This window comes from Misgurnus anguillicaudatus, chromosome 14, assembly GCF_027580225.2.
Source record: "Misgurnus anguillicaudatus chromosome 14, ASM2758022v2, whole genome shotgun sequence".
Classification (NCBI taxonomy): domain Eukaryota; kingdom Metazoa; phylum Chordata; class Actinopteri; order Cypriniformes; family Cobitidae; genus Misgurnus; species Misgurnus anguillicaudatus.
Window position 1 is genome coordinate 33,867,027 of NC_073350.2, and position 21,682 is coordinate 33,888,708.

At 37.4% G+C, this 21,682-nt stretch overlaps 2 protein-coding genes across 4 annotated transcripts in view; one reads left to right on the plus strand and one right to left on the minus strand.

Annotated features, from left to right (window-relative positions):
* Positions 1-16,194, minus strand: part of cdk18 (cyclin dependent kinase 18) — a 79,575-nt gene extending 63,381 nt beyond the window's left edge. The window contains exons 1-2 of one of the 2 annotated variants that reach the window (XM_055183690.2): positions 16,026-16,194; positions 15,824-15,876 (exon numbers count right to left, since the gene is read on the minus strand). The gene's annotated coding sequence lies outside the window, so the exon portion shown is untranslated. Of the gene's footprint in view, positions 1-15,823 lie in introns of both variants that reach the window. The other variant, XM_055183689.2, reaches the window with a different exon arrangement.
* The window catches only part of LOC129427308 (uncharacterized), a 158,969-nt gene that overhangs the window by 69,022 nt on the left and 68,265 nt on the right, over positions 1-21,682 (plus strand). The gene's annotated exons all lie outside the window — the stretch shown is intronic.

Genomic DNA, 21,682 nt, shown 5'->3' on the forward strand with positions numbered 1-21,682 from the left:
AGCTTTGAGGAAGTGATGTGGGCACAGAAGTGCTGTAACCAAAAACATTCAGGAGTGTTAGATTAATGAGCAGAAGAGTCGTCCTCGTCTGGTCCACGCTCAGAAAAGTAAGACAGTGTTTTGCTCTCGCAAATGAGACCGCTAGCACAGAAGTATGCAATTAATGTGGACGGCAGTTAGTTTTATGACAGGTGACATCTCTTTTGAAGCTCTAATGGAGATGTATGTGAGATATCTATGGGGTTTTTCTTAGCCTGTGAAACTGACGGCATGACATTTTACTTCATCTTCGCATCATTAGTGGTATGCATTTGTCTGTCCATCAGACAGATGATTTGCATGTGGATTAATGCTTTAAATGTTAGGACACAACCCAGGTTTTAAAGCAAAAAACCCAGTCAATCCCAGTCAATCTCAGATTATTTTACGCCCCAATACTCAACAACAAGCGAGGTGAGAGCACTCATTTAAGTGCATGCACTGTTAAGGTTCAACAGCAAGTAATATGCAAGCACAAATTTGCCATGTTTTAAAAATTACAACACTTTAAACTGGATTGTGCATCTTTCTGCTATTGATGTTTCCTCTTATGGTTCTTTAAAGTATTAACATTAGTTACATTAAATGCAACCAAATAATCTGTTTGTAATAGTATTGACGGCTTAATCGGATTGAAAAGCCTACGATTGAGGTCGATCAGATGCACATTTCGATCGTATTGAAAGGGGTGGTGTACTCCGATCTATGATCCGATCATTAGGAGAAAAGTACTGTATGCATGTAAACGCATGAATCGTAGTATTTGCAAAAATACCAGAAGAATGGTGCATAAGTTCACGTCTTTTATTAACCTCTTATTTACGTATCACACAGAAACATGCTATAGCAAGGCAATGGCAACATGCATTACATTCTGCAGCATTCATGTCTTTTATAACATTACATAAAGCAATAAAATAGCATTGTGCCTTTCAAAAGATGGGTTTTCTTTGCCAGTATGTAAAAACTTACAATTTTCTCTAACTTAACTTTGACTTTGCACATTTATAAAGAGATAAAGCATGAACTCGATGAGAGATGCTGTGCGCTATGTTGCCAAGTCCTCTGCTTTTTTGTGGACTTCAGATTTGGGGTACTTTTAAACTGTTTCAGTGAGTTGATTTTTTTCTGTGGGTTAAAGTAAAAGGATTTTGTTTATTAGTTATTGGGCTCTAAATGAAGAGTTTGGTTCCAAAACGCGATAGTTACCCCAAAATCAGTATTGTATCAGGTCAGTATTAAAAAGTAAATTCTTAATTTTACACAAAATCTGATATTCGTCATTTTATTCTGTCATCTTTCCTCCCTTTTTTTACAAAACGCAATCAACGCCAGTCTTACTTTTCTGCAGAATGCAATACATCCACTCAACAAATCACAGCGCCCCATTTCATGCACTGTAAACAAACAATGGTTCATACCATTAGTCAACTAAATGAATATAACATGGCAAAGATGAATGCACATTTATATATTGATTCAATAGATTTATAGCTTTTTGGGAAAAAAAAAACTTTTCATGCATTTATTGTATTTTGCGAAAAATAATCAGTTTTTTATAATAAATGTTTGAAAATCAAATTATGGATTTCAACTTTTTATGTTTTATAACCTAAAGATGCTATGTGAAAGTTTGTAACAGAAAATAGTGGTTTTCATCATTCTTGTATAGTAAACACATTTTACCCAAATTAGTCAAAATGGATTTATTGCGTTTTGGAACCAAACTCTTCATATAGTCTTTGAGATTCTTTTGGGTTAGTTTTGAATGTCCATTGGGCTGGTTTAGATAAGCGAATCTGGCAACCCCGACTGTGTGCTTGCACAGATGTTTGGTTCAGATTATATTAAATATACATAAACAAACATTTTAATCACATTGCAATGTTTAGTGTACACATAGTGTATTGTCATAAACTGCAATCGGATTAAATTTAGTTTGATTGACAACATTTTCTGCATGTAAACATAGTCAGTGTCTCAGATGTTTCTTGTCTATTTGATCAGATGATTTAATGAGAAATGTTTGACATCCTGGCACAGTCTGAGACTTTGAGATCTCTTCTTAAATCCCAGTGGAAACGAATCTTTCTCGGGTGAAAAAGAAGATAATTGTCTAATTTCTTTGCTCCATTTAATCACATTGCAAGCACTTACCATCACTATCATGATTTTTCGTTCCTGTCTCAAGTACATTTAACTAGCTTTCACTATGTTTCAGTTCTCATATTGCACATTTTAAATCTACTTGGCTATTTGGTTGGAAAAAGAAGCCATTTCAGAGCAAATCCATATAAAGTTATATATTAAAAAGCAGAAGGTATAATTATTTTAGCAGTATTACCCGAAGCCTAGTTTGTTATTACCTTTTTGACAACATTGTAAACGATGCTCAGCTGGTGATATTACTTGATGGAATACACTGTAAGTGACCTCTCGCCCCAGCCGTTGCGAAATTGAAACGTCCCCTTTAGACAAATAGCGATACCTCACACGCTCTGCCCTCCGATATAATATTCCCGCCTGTCAGACTGAAAATCGTGCGGCTAAACTAAGACAAATGGGTTTCACGGACGTAGGGCCTGAATATGCAGCAAGGCCGAAAATGACAAGACAGAAGAGGCTATTTGTCATTGGCTTCGGCTCGCCGGCGTGCACGGACATCGATAAAGATGCAGATTACTTCAGCTGCCATATTAGGCTGTCTGTTTTGGAAATGAGCGAGTTGTGAATGATGCGTTAGTGATGTTGTTAGTGCTGGTGTCGTATCATTTTCCTTCATTCGCTCGCTTTTCGTAAACACTTGACATGGCTGCAAATGTAAAACAAGCGGAAATTTGCAGGGTTGGACTGATACTTTCCAGCAGTATAGGCCTGCAAACCCCACGTGATGGGGTGATAAAGATCATCTTTTGTTTTCTGTTACGTCGATACAAGAAGCTCTTTCTTCAGTTAATGTAGATGCCCTGGACGACAAGCTTAAACAAAGACTCTTGTGTTTATAGTTAAACAAATGAAGGATATCTGCAGAAGTCAATTTAATTGTGTGTTTTCTGCACATGCACGTATCCTTGTGATATATATTATTTATTATGCACCCGGTGAGCTCAATCCCTGATCAATTTGGTAATGCATTGCAACAACATGATCATGGGGTTCGAATCTTAAGCGGCACGCATGTATACTGTATACAGTATAAGTTGCTTTGGATAAAGGCATATGCCAAATACAGAAATACAAAAAAACCGGGTGTATTTATTTCTTTTTTGAATAACTGAGATCAAAAAGGTGTTTTATTGGTGCATGGTTAATTTATCAGTCTTTAGATCCAAAGAGTTTGTATCCTCCCGCTGTGCCGAGTGCTAGCAGGATTTATTGTTATCAAAACTTTTAGTTATTCGGTCAGCATGTTGCAGTATTTTATGCGTTAAACTGGACTTACTGGAAAGCATTCCAGCAAAAACGGTTTTATTTACAGCAAACAGTAGACTGCTGTAGTTATAGTAAACATTACCAAGAAAAGGTGCACTTGATAGTAGACACTAAATCTCAATGGGATTTATTTTACATCGATTTAAAAAGCTTATAGTTTATAGTCTTGTTTTGTTTGTCTTTCTCACAATGACTTTCTGCAGATATAAACTCTTGTGTTTCACATTATTAGTTCAAAGGAAAATTTACCATTGTCAAAAATTTCACATAGCTAAAATAATCATTAATGATGTTATTTTACACTTTAAAGGGGAGTTTTTGGCAGGATGAAGCATAAATTGCTCATTTATGATATAAGAGGAGCTCATGCAGGGAATCTTGACACTTTCTGAGGTGAGAGACTAATTATAGAAATAACTTTAACAGAGTTTATAAAATAAGATTTTTTTTTGTCTTATTGCTTAGAGACTTTCTGTTTAATCTCAGCGTTTCTTTGAGATCAAAATTGTAATTTTGCAAGTCATGCTCCTGTCCGAGCAAGATCTCAGAAAATAAAGTTATATTAAAGGAGACGCCCAATATAAATGATAGTTTTCTGTTCAGGATTTATCACAGCAGTATGTGTGGTGCTAAAGTAACCCGAGCTGCTTTGCTGGAGGCTGCACACAAGTTTATGAGGCGTAAATGGGCTATGGATTATGATTTATAGATATAAAATTGTGCTGACAGGTTAACAGCCTCAGTTCTGTTGAATGATCGGCTCTGCAATGTGGGTGGCATGATATTTTCTTAGATTAGACACTGATCCGAGATCGGTTTGTTGCTGTTATAAAGTGACAAAATTAAAGGCTTGAACAGGGAAGTCGGCTTTAAACCATCACTAAAAACCCACAGCTTCAGACCGGGGATTTTACCATGACTAACATTTAGTGCCTGTCTATTGTTATGCAGTACGTTTATGTGAGTCACAGCGGTCAATGAATCATCTGCATTTTATAGGTCATTTTAAATAGCTTTACTTGATTCAGAACCCAAAAATCATTATTGAAATCAAATGTTTGAAAGGATAATGGTGGAACAGAAATTCAATAGTAAATGGACACAATAGGTGGTAGTGGGTTGCTAGGGTAAACTGGGTGGTTTCAAGGATGTTGCTAGGTGGTCACTATGGTGTTCTGAGTGGTTTCTAGGATGGTACTAGGTCGTTGCTTTGGTGTTCTGGGTGGTTTCTAGGATGGTACTAGGTCGTTGCTTTGGTGTTGGGTGGTTTCTTTGATGGTTTCTAGGATGGTACTAGGTGGTTGCTATGGTGTTCTGGGTGGTTTCAAGGATGTTGCTAGATGGTCAATATGGTGTTCTGTGTGGTTTCTAGGATGGTACTATGTGGTTGCTATGGTGTTCTGGGTGGTTTCAAGGATGTTGCTAGATGGTCAATATGTTGTATTGGGTGTTTTCTAGGATGGTACTAGGTGGTTGCTATGGTGTTCTGTGTGGTTTTGAGGATGTTGCTAGGTGGTCACTATGGTGTTCTGGGTGTTTCCTAGGATGGTACTAGGTGGTTGCTATGGTGTTCTGGGTGGTTTCAAGGATGTTGCTAGATGGTCACTATTGTGTTCTGGGTGGTATATATGATGGTACTAGATGGTTGCTATGGTGTTCTGGATGGTTTAAAGGATGTTGCTAGATGGTCACTTTGGTGTTCTGGGTGGTTTCTTTAATGGTCCTTGGTGGTTGCTATGTGGTTCCGGGTGGTTTCAAGGATGGTGCTAGGTGGTTGCTATGGTGTTCTGGGTGGTTTCTAGGATGGTACTAGATGGTTGCTATGGTGTTCTTGATGGTTTAAAGGATATTGCTAGATAGTCACTTTGGTGTTCTGGGTGGTTTCTTTAATTATGCTAGGTGGTTGCTATGGTGTTCTGGGTGGTTTCAAGGATGGTGCTAGGTGGTTGCTATGGTGTTCTGGGTGTTTTCTAGGATGGTACTAGGTCGTTGCTTTGGTGTTCTGGGTGGTTTCTTTGATGGTTTCTAGGATGGTACTAGGTGGTTGCCATGGTGTTCTGGGTGGTTTCAAGGATGTTGCTAGATGGTCAATATGGTGTTCTGTGTGGTTTCTAGGATGGTACTATGTGGTTGCTATGGTGTTCTGGGTGTTTCCTAGGATGGTACTAGGTGGTTGCTATGGTGTTCTGGGTGGTTTCAAGGATGTTGCTAGATGGTCAATATGGTGTTCTGGGTGGTTTCAAGGATGTTGCTAGATGGTCACTATTGTGTTCTGGGTGGTATATATGATGGTACTAGATGGTTGCTATGGTGTTCTGGATGGTTTAAAGGATGTTGCTAGATGGTCACTTTGGTGTTCTGGGTGGTTTCTTTAATGGTCCTTGGTGGTTGCTATGTGGTTCCGGGTGGTTTCAAGGATGGTGCTAGGTGGTTGCTATGGTGTTCTGGGTGGTTTCTAGGATGGTACTAGATAGTTGCTATGGTGTTCTGGATGGTTTAAAGGATATTGCTAGATGGTCACTTTGGTGTTCTGGGTGGTTTCTTTAATTATGCTAGGTGGTTGCTATGGTGTTCTGGGTGGTTTCAAGGATGGTGCTAGGTGGTTGCTATGGTGTTCTGGGTGTTTTCTAGGATGGTACTAGGTCGTTGCTTTGGTGTTCTGGGTGGTTTCTAGGATGGTACTAGGTCGTTGCTTTGGTGTTCTGGGTGGTTTCTTTGATGGTTTCTAGGATGGTACTAGGTGGTTGCTATGGTGTTCTGGGTGGTTTCAAGGATGTTGCTAGATGGTCAATATGGTGTTCTGTGTGGTTTCTAGGATGGTACTATGTGGTTGCTATGGTGTTCTGGGTGGTTTCAAGGATGTTGCTAGATGGTCAATATGGTGTATTGGGTGTTTTCTAGGATGGAACTAGGTGGTTGCTATGGTGTTCTGTGTGGTTTTGAGGATGTTGCTAAGTGGTCACTATGGTGTTCTGGGTGTTTCCTAGGATGGTACTAGGTGGTTGCTATGGTGTTCTGGGTGGTTTCAAGGATGTTGCTAGATGGTCACTATTGTGTTCTGGGTGGTATATATGATGGTACTAGATGGTTGCTATGGTGTTCTGGATGGTTTAAAGGATGTTGCTAGATGGTCACTTTGGTGTTCTGGGTGGTTTCTTTAATGGTCCTTGGTGGTTGCTATGTGGTTCCGGGTGGTTTCAAGGATGGTGCTAGGTGGTTGCTATGGTGTTCTGGGTGGTTTCTAGGATGGTACTAGATGGTTGCTATGGTGTTCTGGATGGTTTAAAGGATATTGCTAGATGGTCACTTTGGTGTTCTGGGTGGTTTCTTTAATTATGCTAGGTGGTTGCTATGGTGTTCTGGGTGGTTTCAAGGATGGTGCTAGGTGGTTGCTATGGTGTTCTGGGTGTTTTCTAGGATGGTACTAGGTCGTTGCTTTGGTGTTCTGGGTGGTTTCTAGGATGGTACTAGGTCGTTGCTTTGGTGTTCTGGGTGGTTTCTTTGATGGTTTCTAGGATGGTACTAGGTGGTTGCTATGGTGTTCTGGGTGGTTTCAAGGATGTTGCTAGATGGTCAATATGGTGTTCTGTGTGGTTTCTAGGATGGTACTATGTGGTTGCTATGGTGTTCTGGGTGGTTTCAAGGATGTTGCTAGATGGTCAATATGGTGTATTGGGTGTTTTCTAGGATGGAACTAGGTGGTTGCTATGGTGTTCTGTGTGGTTTTGAGGATGTTGCTAAGTGGTCACTATGGTGTTCTGGGTGTTTCCTAGGATGGTACTAGGTGGTTGCTATGGTGTTCTGGGTGGTTTCAAGGATGTTGCTAGATGGTCACTATTGTGTTCTGGGTGGTATATATGATGGTACTAGATGGTTGCTATGGTGTTCTGGATGGTTTAAAGGATGTTGCTAGATGGTCACTTTGGTGTTCTGGGTGGTTTCTTTAATGGTCCTTGGTGGTTGCTATGTGGTTCCGGGTGGTTTCAAGGATGGTGCTAGGTGGTTGCTATGGTGTTCTGGGTGGTTTCTAGGATGGTACTAGATGGTTGCTATGGTGTTCTGGATGGTTTAAAGGATATTGCTAGATAGTCACTTTGGTGTTCTGGGTGGTTTCTTTAATTATGCTAGGTGGTTGCTATGGTGTTCTGGGTGGTTTCAAGGATGGTGCTAGGTGGTTGCTATGGTGTTCTGGGTGTTTTCTAGGATGGTACTAGGTCGTTGCTTTGGTGTTCTGGGTGGTTTCTTTGATGGTTTCTAGGATGGTACTAGGTGGTTGCCATGGTGTTCTGGGTGGTTTTAAGGATGTTGCTAGATGGTCAATATGGTGTTCTGTGTGGTTTCTAGGATGGTACTATGTGGTTGCTATGGTGTTCTGGGTGTTTCCTAGGATGGTACTAGGTGGTTGCTATGGTGTTCTGGGTGGTTTCAAGGATGTTGCTAGATGGTCACTATTGTGTTCTGGGTGGTATATATGATGGTACTAGATGGTTGCTATGGTGTTCTGGATGGTTTAAAGGATGTTGCTAGATGGTCACTTTGGTGTTCTGGGTGGTTTCTTTAATGGTCCTTGGTGGTTGCTATGTGGTTCCGGGTGGTTTCAAGGATGGTGCTAGGTGGTTGCTATGGTGTTCTGGGTGGTTTCTAGGATGGTACTAGATGGTTGCTATGGTGTTCTGGATGGTTTAAAGGATATTGCTAGATGGTCACTTTGGTGTTCTGGGTGGTTTCTTTAATTATGCTAGGTGGTTGCTATGGTGTTCTGGGTGGTTTCAAGGATGGTGCTAGGTGGTTGCTATGGTGTTCTGGGTGTTTTCTAGGATGGTACTAGGTCGTTGCTTTGGTGTTCTGGGTGGTTTCTTTGATGGTTTCTAGGATGGTACTAGGTGGTTGCTATGGTGTTCTGGGTGGTTTCAAGGATGTTGCTAGATGGTCAATGTGGTGTTCTGTGTGGTTTCTAGGATGGTACTATGTGGTTGCTATGGTGTTCTGGGTGGTTTTGAGGATGTTGCTAGGTGGTCACTATGGTGTTCTGGGTGTTTCCTAGGATGGTACTAGGTGGTTGCTATGGTGTTCTGGGTGGTTTCAAGGATGTTGCTAGATGGTCACTATTGTGTTCTGGGTGGTTTATATGATAGTACTAGATGGTTGCTATGGTGTTCTGGATGGTTTAAAGGATGTTGCTAGATGGTCACTTTGGTGTTCTGGGTGGTTTCTTTAATGGTCCTTGGTGGTTGCTATGTGGTTCTGGGTGGTTTCAAGGATGGTGCTAGGTGGTTGCTATGGTGTTCTGGATGGTTTCAAGGATGTTGCTAGGTGGTCACTATGGTGTCCTGGGTGGTTTCTAGGATGGTACTAGATGGTTGCTTTGGTGTTCTGGATGGTTTAAAGGATATTGCTAGATGGTCACTTTGGTGTTCTGGGTGGTTTCTTTAATTATGCTAGATGGTTGCTATGGTGTTCTGGATGGTTTAAAGGATATTGCTAGATGGTCACTTTGGTGTTCTGGGTGGTTTCTTTAATTATGCTAGGTGGTTGCTATTGTGTTCTGGGTGTTTTCTAGGATGGTACTAGGTCTTTGCTTTGGTGTTCTGGGTGGTTTCTTTGATGGTTTCTAGGATGGTACTAGGTGGGTTGCTATGGTGTTCTGGGTGGTTTCAAGGATGTTGCTAGATGGTCAATATGGTGTTCTGTGTGGTTCTAGGATGGTACTATGTGGTTGCTATGGTGTTCTGGGTGGTTTCAATGATGTTGCTAGATGGTCACTATTGTGTTCTGGGTGGTTTATATGATGGTACTAGATGGTTGCTATGGTGTTCTGGGTGGTTTCTTTGATGGTTTCTAGGATGGTACTAGGTGGGTTGCTATGGTGTTCTGGGTGGTTTCAAGGATGTTGCTAGATGGTCAATATGGTGTTCTGTGTGGTTCTAGGATGGTACTATGTGGTTGCTATGGTGTTCTGGATGGTTTAAAGGATGTTGCTAGATGGTCACTTTGGTGTTCTGGTGGTTTCTTTAATGGTACTAGGTTGTTGCTTTGGTGTTCTAGGTGGTTTCAAGGATGTTGCTAGATGGTCACTATGGTGTTCTGGGTGGTTTCAAGGATGTTGCTAGATGGTCACTTTGGTGTTCTGGGTGGTTTAAAGGATATTGCTACATGGTCACTTTGGTGTTCTGGGTGGTTTAAAGGATATTGCTAGATGGTCACTTTGGTGTTCTGGGTGGTTTTTTTTTAATTATGCTAGGTGGTTGCTATGGTGTTCTGGGTGGTTTCAAGGATGGTGCTAGGTGGTTGCTATGGTGTTCTGGGTGTTTTCTAGGATGGTACTAGGTGGTTGCTATGGTGTTCTGGGTGGTTTCGAGGATGTTGCTAGATGGTCACTTTGGTGTTCTGGGTCGTTTCTTTAATGGTGCTAGGTGGTTGCTATGCTGTTCTGGGTGTTTTCTAGGATGTAGTGTGGTCGCTATGGTGTTCTGGGTGATGCTAGATGTTAGAAAATGTTATATCATACCTCTCGATTACTGCATGATCACATATAACAACTGCTGTAAGTGTTTAGAATGGATGTAAAACATATCAACTATTCAGCATGATTTTGAGCCATAGCAATACAGAAAACACACCTAATAATGATGCTTATTGTTTCTTAAGAGCACAACCCCAGTGTTTAAATGTGAAGTCAACATGTAGATAGGCTCACTGTTAATAGGCTACACATAGAACTTTGAACCTAGTAATATTAAAATACACAATGCTAAACAGACAACCTTTGGCCGTTTCTTTTGTCAACTGCCATAAATATGTATGTAATAAATTACTCTAGTAATCATAGGTTAAATGATTAGTTATTACTGTATCTCTCCAGTTTACAACCCATTAATCTCCTCTTATCACTCACACATTTATTATAAAGTGAGGTCTGTGCTAAATCAGTAAGCTCTTACTTCTGCAAGTTATTTCTAGTTAATCAATAAGTGCCCTATAGAGACATTAAACACTATTGGATTTGCAAATCGATGCTATCTCCCTCACTGTTAATTCTTTTGTGCGGAGTAAAGAGTTTTTATTTTGCGTATTAAGCAGATAACGCTTCAACAGTTTAGTCCCATTGTAAGTTAGGTTAAGCGTGCATCTTCAATGCCACCAATTTGACGTTCACATGAACAGAAGTCACGATAGCTTGAAGTGGTAACTATAGCAACAGCACATCACCCGGGCTTTCGTTATGATCGGTTTGGCACGGTACATTGAAATAAAAACACAAGTGCTCTTATTGTTCATTGGGTTGTAATAAATTTGCACAGCAAAGTACGCAGTATCACAACCCTGCTAAAAAAACAATAGACACCATCACAGAAATTCTATTGGATTTATTGGTTTTAATGGGAATTTTATTGGTTGTATTGGAAACTATAATGGTCTCTGTTGGTGTCTACTGGTATGTGTTGGGTTTTATTGGTGGGGCCATTAAATCCTAATGGAATATGTCCCAAAACGGAATTTTGAGGTGGTTTTAATGGTAAAAGCTTATAGTTCCTATTGGTATTTTAATGGAAACCATTAGGAATTTCTGTAATGGTTTTACTGTTTTTTTCAGCAGGGAAAACAACAATACTGTTGTGTTTAAAAATGATAATTGATGTTTGGGTAACCTTGGTAGGCGTCCTATTGCTTACAATTTTGGTTGCACAAAATTTGGGTTATACATCGCTGATCGCTCCAGAAGACATTGACTGTACAATACAGTGTCTCTCTCAGTCGATTTAATTAGCTGAGTCCTAATTATACATTAATTATATATTAATTAAAGTACTAAGCACTGTTTTCTCATATCAGTAGGTAATTACTTATTAAGTACAGTGCCAACAATAACTGGCCGGTGTGAATCTACTGTATATTGAACAGAGATCCTAATTAATTCCCATGGATGTCACTGTCAGTGATTACCATCCAAGATTAGCATCTTGTTCAGCTTTATAAATCTGCCAGCAATGTGTCAATGTTTTTGGCTAGCAGCTTGAACAGAAACATTAGCTAGCAGAATGAAGAGTTCACGGGGCTATGAGCTCTGACGCCAGCGGGACGAGAGCGACTACGGAGGCAAAGATTCAATCGAGTTCCTCTTGAAACCCCAGGCCTGTACCCAAAATCTCGTGTTGGTTTGTTTCTCTTTTTCTGTTAATATTAAAGCACAGCAGCTCTTTGACTAACATTTTTTCAGTCACAATACAGGGTGGCGTTTGTCCATATTCCTTCTCCTGATGTAAGTATTTCGGCAGGGAGAATAAAGACAGAGCAATTCTTTATGAAACCGTATCTCTCCTTGGAAACAAACCTTAGGGAAGTTCCTGAAGGAGCTTTTGTTGTTTCGTGAACCATTAGCATCACCGGATCCAAGCACATGATATATGACCCTTAGCTGAGCTGAACTTTTTTTGTATCGCTCTTCTCTATTTTTTCCCGCCGTCGCCACAGTTTATCTCAGATGAGCAATAAAAACCTCTCATTTGATTCGTTTCTCCTAGGCGAAATTGCACAATTATCCTCAATCGCCTTTTTGAGGTACGTCTGCACAGCCGAGGAACGAAATTAACCGAGTTTGAGGACCAACAAACTGCAATTTTCTCTTTTGAATGCACGATGAACCCTTGAGACTTAGGTAATAATATCTGTCATATACTCATCATATGAAGGAATTCATAAACTCACATAATCGAATTCAAGTCACGCTCCACATCTCCTATAAGCTTTGTTTAATGAAGGCTTTTCCCCCACATATAGAGAAAACTTGGAGCAAATTATGAGGAAGCTGAGTGTTCAACGTGACTGACTAATAAAAATAACCTGACAAAAAAGTTCCCACAGTGTTTCCCATCTGAAATATATTTCATTTAAGAGCAAATTTCCTGCTCTTGCTATGAAAAGATGCTAATAACTTATTGTCTCTCTCAGTATGCTCAGATCAGTATCAAGATATCAATGTCTGCAGAGATTTTACTGTGAACTCAAATAGCTCTCATCAAATTCTTTGAGATATCAACAATAAAGCTTCATACTGTCCCCTGCAAGCATTTCACCGTCTAGGAGAGCCGATATAGTCCGTCTACCCACTAAAATAAACTTACATTTGGTTATATGTTGTTGTTGCCAAAATAACTTGTGGGATGTCTGATATTCCATCATGTAAGCAAAGTCAACAGAGATTACAAAGTGTTTGGTTTAATTTATTGATTAACTTTGACGTCTATTACATTTTTGGGCTGTTTTTAGACTGTTATAAGACATTTTTTCCAAACTTGTTTGTAGCGGTCAACATCTGTCTTGTTTGAGTCGTTTTCTTCTCAATATCTGAATAGCAAGTTTCATAAACTATAAAAGAGCAACTCTGAGAAATAATTGTATGGGTGGGTCTCACAAGCATTTATATTTACACATTTGGGAGATATTTTTTAAGGGTCAATGAATCACAATGGCTAAATAAACAATCTAATCTAATCTAATAATGAACTAAGACATAAGTGTATTTTTACTTTAGCATGAACTATGCATGTACTGATCATAAACAAATGAAGAGTTATCATTAACCTCCTAAGACCTGGATGTCCACATACGTACACAGCAAAAAATGCAGAACTTAGTATTTTTGTCTTGTTTTCAGTAAAAATATCTAAGAATTCTTAAATCAAGATGTTTTTTCTTGATGTGCAAAACGACCCAAGAAAATAAGTCTAGTTTTTAGACCAAAAATATAAAATTTAAATGTTTTTGCGGATAAAACAAGCAAAAAAATCTGCCAATGGGGTAACCAAAAAATCGAAATAAAAAACCCCACTAAATTCAAGAAAAATTTGCTTACCCCATTGGCAGATTTTTTGCTTCTTTTATGCACAAAATCACTTAAATTTGACATGTTTGGTCTATAGACTTATTCTTGGGTCGTTTTTGCTCATAAAGAAAAAGCATCTTAATTTAAGAATTTTTAGATATTTTTACTGAAAACAAGACAAAAATACAAATAATTTTTTTTTTTTTTTTGCAGTGTAGACATCAAATTTTTTTGTTGTTTGCACCATAATACTTAATTCTGTGTAACTGGAACCTGTTGTACACAATTGTGGACAATTACACTCCTTCATGTTCAAAGAAAAATATTTGGTTATTATATTTATTGGTTCTCTTCTAACCCCAAAATAGCTGGAAGAAATCTGAAAAAAGACAAAGCTCAGGTCTTAGGAGGTTACGTACAATGTTTTAGTCTTTGTTAATATATTAGTTAACAATGAATTTATGTGTTGAGTCATGAGTCATGTTGTAGTAGTTAATGATAACTCTTAACTAGTTTATGATTAGTATATGCCTGAACTCAGCATTACTTCATATTAAAGTAAGAATTAATTTAGCTATTAGTTTGTTATAATTCACAGACCCTTATTATAAAGTGTTACCGATATGTTTATCTAAAGTGACACAGTCTGATGATGAGAATATACTGTAACACTTTAATTTACGATGTCTTTGTTACACATGCTACATGTAATTATTATATTAATAACAGTTAATTATACATAATTACATGCAACTAACCCTAAACCAAACCCTAATCCTAACCCCAACCCTATAGTAAGTACATGTTGTTAATGATTATTACTTATTTCTTAAATGTATAATTACACTGTAACAGTGATATCGTAAAATAAAGTGTGACCGAATATACTTTGCAAGTTTTACAAGTCATTTGTTTTTTGTTTTCTGGTATTTGACATATCACATGATTCTCTATAACAGTGGTCTCCACATGGTGCCCACGGGCCAATGGTGGCTGGTGACCGCTCTTTTGAGGGTAGCAAATTCAAAATATGTGTTCAGAGTGTTGCGTGTTGCTCGTGTTTTCAAAATACATGTTTGTTGCGTCATGTGAACCATGTGCATTACGTGTTTTGTCAAAATAAGTGCCTGCTGCACACGCGTTAAAACCGTTTATGATATAAGAGACGCTCACGTTCACAAAATACTCGCAAGACACTCCCTTAACAGTAAACTCTGATTACGCATGAGATGATACGAGTGTCAGCTACCCGCGAGCGTCTCTTTTATCATAAACCCTTTAGATGGATCTGCAGCAGGAGCTTATTTTGACAAGACACGTGATGCACATAGGAACACTCGACGCGCCGAACACATTTTGAAATTACGAACCACACACATAATGGGCTACATACATGTTGTGACGAACTTCACATGGTGCACCCTCGAAAAAAGAAGTCACCGGCCGCCACTGCCGCGGGCAACGGAGTCTCTGAGTTGCCCGCAAAGCAGATTCTATTAATAGTCTCAATCTAATATTTATTTATTACATATTTTTCTTCTTTAATGCATGTTAACATTTTAAACAACGATAAAACATAAGTAAAATAAAAACAAATCAACAAGTAAAATAAAAGTTTTGAGTAGAGTATATCAAAAAAGTAGCCCTCCACGTTTTATCCATTGTTGTAGCCCTTGCTCACAAAAAGGTTGAAGACCCCTAAACTGTAAGGTATTACGTAACCCATAACCTGATCTATTTTCTTATTCAACTCAACACCTCTAACATAAAGTTTGTTTGTGCTAATGGCAGCGAGAGGTTTGGTCACCGATTTACGATTCTTCTTCACATCACAATTCAAGACAAACTCTTTCAAAACAAAGTACAAGCAGAAGTGGCATCAAGTACCCAGAAACCAATGCGTCATTCTTAACAACCTATGATGGAAAACTTCTCTTATAGGACTTCTGAACAGAACCATTAAATCATTTTATATTTAAAGACCGCAGCTAGTGGGCTTCTTCAATGCATGAGTGATTTATTAATAGCTCCCGGTTCAAATGAGCCCATTGTGGTTTTATACTGGTTCTCCTTCACACTAATGTTATTGACTGATGTGCTTTAGTGGTGTGTGAGTGCGTGGTTGTCTGATGGGCTGTATTAAGCAGGCGTGTTATGTAAACACTGAAATGTGTCACTTAAAAGCATGTCGTCATTCTTTACCGGCGCCAAGGGCACAAATCTATACAGTAACTCCAGCCTCGTGCGTCTATACGGGCAGCGGTGAATCATGTGCACATCGAAGCCCACGGCGCCGAACACGCATGACCCCGAAGCTGCGTATGTTGCGTCGGTGCACGTCAGCCTAACGCATGTGTGTGGGTTTAGACAGATGAGCAAAATCCTAGAAGAAAATACATGACATTTGCACTGATCCTCCCCACTTCATAAACATGTGTCCTCATGCACAGCTGCTTTCTTCAAATAACAACATGTCAGACATCTGCAACACATCCCAAACTCTGCCCAGTTTCAAACATGCATACTCACAGGAGAAGCTGAAGTCTGCAGGAGGTGAACACGAGTCCGTCTCTCTTCTTTCACTATGAAAGGGAAGATAAAGAGTAGGTTGGGCGGCCTCCAGGTTTGAGGCGGTCAGCGCACCGCCACACAGATAATCCAACACTGGAGGTGTCTTATTTATTCTGCAGCGTGCGTGTGTGCATGCTGCAGGCGCAGACGTTTCTCCTACCTTCCCTACTGACTAATGTCTCTCTCGCCGTTCCCTCCTACTTCTGCTCATGAGACACCTTCTGACAGGAGCATGACAGATCAAAATAAAAAAATAAACATACAGGAAGCAAATGTGTCCTTCTGAAGGATTTTATAATAAGCCTGGGTCTCCACCCCCACTTGGCTGTCTCTCCTCCCCTATTGTTATAGCAACGGCCAATCGGCGAGCATCATCACACAAGCCCTCTGTGTCTGCAGAAAGACTGCGATTCTTAGCTTCTTCGGTATATATGGCCGTGCACCAATAACATGACGTGTGTGTGCTTTTGTTGTGGTTGTGGTTAATTATCTCATGTGACTAGTGGAAGGTTAAACAGCGTTTCGCTGGACTAAGCTGTCAGACTGGTTGGATTTTGTCCTTTGTGGTTTACTTATCTTTACGTGACTCTGGCTTATTGGAGTGTGTTATTGGGGAGATATCACAAAAGACTAATTAGGCGTTTTAAATGCTACGGAGATGAAGATTGCTGAAGTTTTCCCCTGCTATTGGGTTTTAATGGGCAACCAGTTAAAGTGAGAGATAGAGGTTCATTAGGGATCATTATATACTAGTAAGTGTTGCCAAATATATTCTTTAAAACAAGTCTGAAACTTTTAATTGTTTCAGAAAATGTTTTAAGGGTTTTCACAATGATGAACATCTTTGGTTTGCTTCATTTCAAAGAATCGTTTGAGCAATTTCAGCTTTATGGGTCTCTGACATTTTCTTTCAAAAATTAAAATATAATTTCTGTATTTATTGACAATATTTTTGTAATTTTACCATTTGTTCCAGACATTAGTCTGCATGTGTTTTATGTTTTAGATAAGGGAAACGTGTTATGAATGTGACAAAAAAGTTTTTAGCAGTAATACCCAAAAAATAGACAATGGACAGCTCTTCAATTTTTTTTAATATTAATTATAATAATATATTAATATATTTTTCCATGTTTAAGTGCTATAATTGGCTCCCTGGTGCTTTTATCAACTTAGAAAATGTAAAAAAGAGCAACCCAGTAAGTTAGTTTTGGTAAACCATGGAAAAAACAGGTCATTGAAATTTGGCTCCCCTTTTGATGTCAGAAGGGGATAATACCGCCAGTTAATCTGCACTTTTCAACCACAACACTGGCATTTAGTGTAGAAATAAACTCGTTTGCATTTAACAGGACACACCCAAAACGGCACATTTTTTTTCTCACATATTTTAACAAATTTAACATAAATGATCTATACGGTATTTTGAGCTAGAACTTCACATACGTACTCTGGGGACATCAAAGATTTATTTGACATCTTAAAAAAGTCTTGTGAAATGTCTCCTTTAAGAGGAAAAACATGGATGTGATATTTTTCTCTGCTTACCTAACAAAAAATAAATAAATAAAATAAATGGTTAAACAATTGAACAGATGTCTCACATGATTAAAAACATTTGGTTAAAATGTACTTTTTCATGATAAGGTTGACGTTTGTACCGAGCCCCTAAGGTGACATTGGAGTAGAAAAAATCTAAAGTGAAACTTTTGCGTGCTCACGCGAAACCTTCATGTGCAGATTTTTTTTTAAGTTTAGTTTCATGTGCGCACGTGAAACTTTCGCTTTAGTTTCACGGGCGTGCGCGATAGTTTCACGTGCACACTTGAAACTAAACGCGATAGTTTCACGCGAACTAACATTTTTGCTCCATGTCCCCTTAGGGGCTCCGGACGTTTGCATGGAATCGCTTATTTCTTACAAAATTTTTAAAAGTCTGAAAAACATTTTTCCACTACTAAGAACCTGCTGTGCAACACAAAGGATCAGTGGATGTTTAAGGAATCTTTATTTTTTAGAATTAATGTATTATGTCCTTCTAGAATTGTATTTGAAAAAGCTGAAATGTTATAGATGTCTTTAAGGGACAGTTTATCCAAATATTTAAATTGTCAATATTTGTCCACGTCGTTCCAAACCCTGATGACTTTTTACTTCCATGTCACACACAATAACTGTTTGCAGAATGGCCAAGCTGTGTCTTTCATACACTCTTAATAATAAAGGTGCTTCATGATACCATTCAAGAACCTTGAACTGAATGGTGCTTTGAGGAACCAAAATGGTTCTTTTATGACATCACTGCTCTCTCAGAAATAAAGGTACAAATGTTGTTACTGGGGGGTACCTTTTCAAAAGTACACTACTAGTTTTATCTTAAAGGTACTTACTCCAAAATGGTAAATATTTGGAGCTTTTTAAAAGGTGCCATCCCAGTGACAGCTTTTGTACCTTCTTAATGTGAAGAACCTTTTATGTATCTTTATTTGTTATCTTTATTTATTTAGGTGTATACAATGAAAGTGAATATAGATGGGGCAGTAGGGCATCAAAAATGATATGTTATCTGTATGACATGTTTTTATTGAACTATTCCCTTTATAGGCCAAAGGTTTCATAAAACACAAACTGTTTTTGTTTTTAACCATAGTAATCATGTACCAGTGACTTAACTGCAATAATACAGGTGTCATCATGATGTATTGGTTAATAAAGACTTTTACAGATTTAACTACCACTGGAGTCATAGTGACTCCCTAAGGACTCGTGTGTGAAGTACAGTCACCTTTAGTAGATCTTCAGTATTGTTAAATTAATGTACAGTATAAATGAATATATACTCTACCAAGGAGAATTAGGGCCAAGCTAAAATAAAAAATAAAACCATCTTGAGATTAAAGTCATTATAATGTGAGATTTAACTAGTAGTTTTTTGAGAAAAAAGTAAAAATAAATAAAATTTTGAGAATAAAGTTGTAAAATTTTGAGAATAAAGTCAAAATATAACGATAATAAAGTAGTAAAATTTCGAGAATAAAGTCAAACCCTGATATTGTTTTATTAATAAGACAGTTATCTAATTTGGTATCTGCTTGATCACATTACAAAACGACTTTATTCTTGTTATATTACAACTTTATTCTTATTATATTACAACTTTATTCTAGTTATATTACGACGTTATTCTCGAAATTTGACGACTTTATTCTTGTTACTGTATATTACGACTTTATTCTCGAGGTATTATGACTTTATTATTGAAATATTACGACTTTATTCTCATTATATTATGACTTTATTCTTGCTATATTACGACTTTATTCTCATTATATTACAACTTTATCCTTCAAATTTGATGACTTTATTCTCGAAGTATTACGACTTAATTTTTGAAACATTACAATTTTATTCTCGAAGTATTACGACTTTATTATTGAAACATTTACAGCTCTATTCTCATTATATTACGACTTTATTCTTGTTATATTTTGACTTTATTTTTGATATATTACGACTTTATTCTTGAAATTTGACAGCTTAATTCTTGTTATATTACAACCTTATTATCATTATATTACGACTTTATTCTTGAAATTTGACGACTTTATTCTCGAAGTATTACGACTTTATTGTTGAAATATTACAACTTTATTCTCGTTATATTACGACTTTTTCCTCGAAATTTGACGACTTTATTCTCATTATATTACAACTTTATTCTCAAAATTTAACGACTTTATTCTCAAATTTTGACGATTTTATTCTCATTATATAGTGACATTATTTTTGAAATTTTATTTATTTTGACTTTTTTTCTTGAAAAATTACTAGTTAAATCTCACATTATTATGACTTTAATCAGGAGATGGTTTTATTTTTTATTTTAGCTTGGCCCTAATCCTCCTTGATAACACACTGTATAAATTACAGATAAGATTAGTTTTAGTATAACTTTCTTCTCTAGTTAGTTTGCACACACATTTGTGCCCCCATAGTAATGTTACATATGAACCTAATCCATGATCTTCTGTGTCTTCTAGTTGAGAAACCTGTTCAACAAGTGAGCAGTTTAGATCTTCAAACAACTCACATTTATTAAAACAACGGCTTTGTACACCCTGCATTTAAATTCAATTGTCACCTTTTAGTACTTAATCCTGTTCTGTACACACATACTTTAGTAATTTACTGGACTGAAAACCGCATTTATCAAGCAAATGACCTCCTGGAAAATGTGGGTTGTGACAACCGCACTTACAGAAACTCTGCACATTGTGTACATTATCGACCTGAACAACTATAGTTGTTGATTAAATATTTAAACATGCATCATGGATGACATTTCTCTCCTCTGAAAAAATACTCACTTTAACACAAAACACTTGATCGCTTCATAAGGCAAAAGCCATAAACGGTTAAGTGCCACAACAATATACGTACAAAAAAGAGGAGGACCTCATAAAACACATAACGCCCAGATGATGTTTTTTTTACAATATTTTTGTAATATTATTTTGGTCAAAGCTGTTAATGATAACAACGGAAACGGCAAACCTTGATATGGTTACCTCTGTGTCAATCATCGCAGTTTCGGGAGCGATCATTTAGGGAATTCTTTACCGCATTTAAACGCGATTGTCACTCCCGAAAGTTTGCAGTGTGTACGGGGCCAAGAGGTTTGTTGATGTTTGATTATTGCCGTGTTTTTGCTCATTGTTTATGCAGAGAGCCTTGCTCAAAAGTCTGTAGAGGAGAATAAGAGGTCATACTCAACAATTTTTTACACCTGAAATGGAAAAAGTCAATATAAATAAGATGCAGATTTATTTGGGTTTTTGGTTGTGCACCGTCATGCATAGCAGAGCGAGATAAGGAAACAAAACAGAGTGTAACAATTGAATTCACAAACACTGAAGCCTGGCAGCAGAATTTCTGAGTCAATAAACAATTAATAATACGCTTGACAGAGGACAGATGCTACCAAAGTTACTGACAAAAAAAACTGAAAATATTTTGAAAAACTTTCCAGTACAACTTTAATCTTTACACTGCAAAAAATTATTTTCTTATTTTGTATTTTTGTTTTAATTTCAATACAAATATCTAAAAATTCTTAAATCAATCTTGATGAGTAACATAACCCAGGAAAATAAGTTTAGTTTTTAGACAAAAAATATCAAATTTAAGTGAATTTGTGCTTAAAACAAGCAAAATTATCTGCCAATGGGGTGAGAATTTTTTTCTTCAATTAAGCGTTTAAGAAATACAAGAGCAGAAATGTGTTTGTCCCTTAACACAATACAGTCTCTGTATCATGAAGTGAGACACAAGTAGTAATACAAAAACAGAGTAAACTCGTTTTTTTATTTTTTTTTATCAGTACATAATTTCCAGATACTTTTTAGTAGCCGTCAATTTTAAAAACTTGTGGGAAATATTTATCTCATGAATTTTAATCATTTAATCATCAACTTATTTTTTTCCTACCCCATTGGCAGATATTTCTACTTGTTTAAAGCACAAATTCACTTAAATTTGATATTTTCTTAGGTCATTTTGCCCATCAAGAAAAAGCATCTTAATTTCAGAATTTTTAGATATTTCTACTGAAACAAAAAACAAAAATACTTAGTAAGAAAGTCATATTTGCAGTGTGGTTCTTTACACTGCAAAAAATGATTCTCCAGAAAAATATTTCTTAGTATTTTTGTCTTGTTTTCAGTAAAAATATCTAAAAACTCTCAATTTAAGATGCTTTTTCTTGATGAGCAAAACGACCCAAGAAAATAAGTCTAGTTTTTAGACCAAAAATATCAA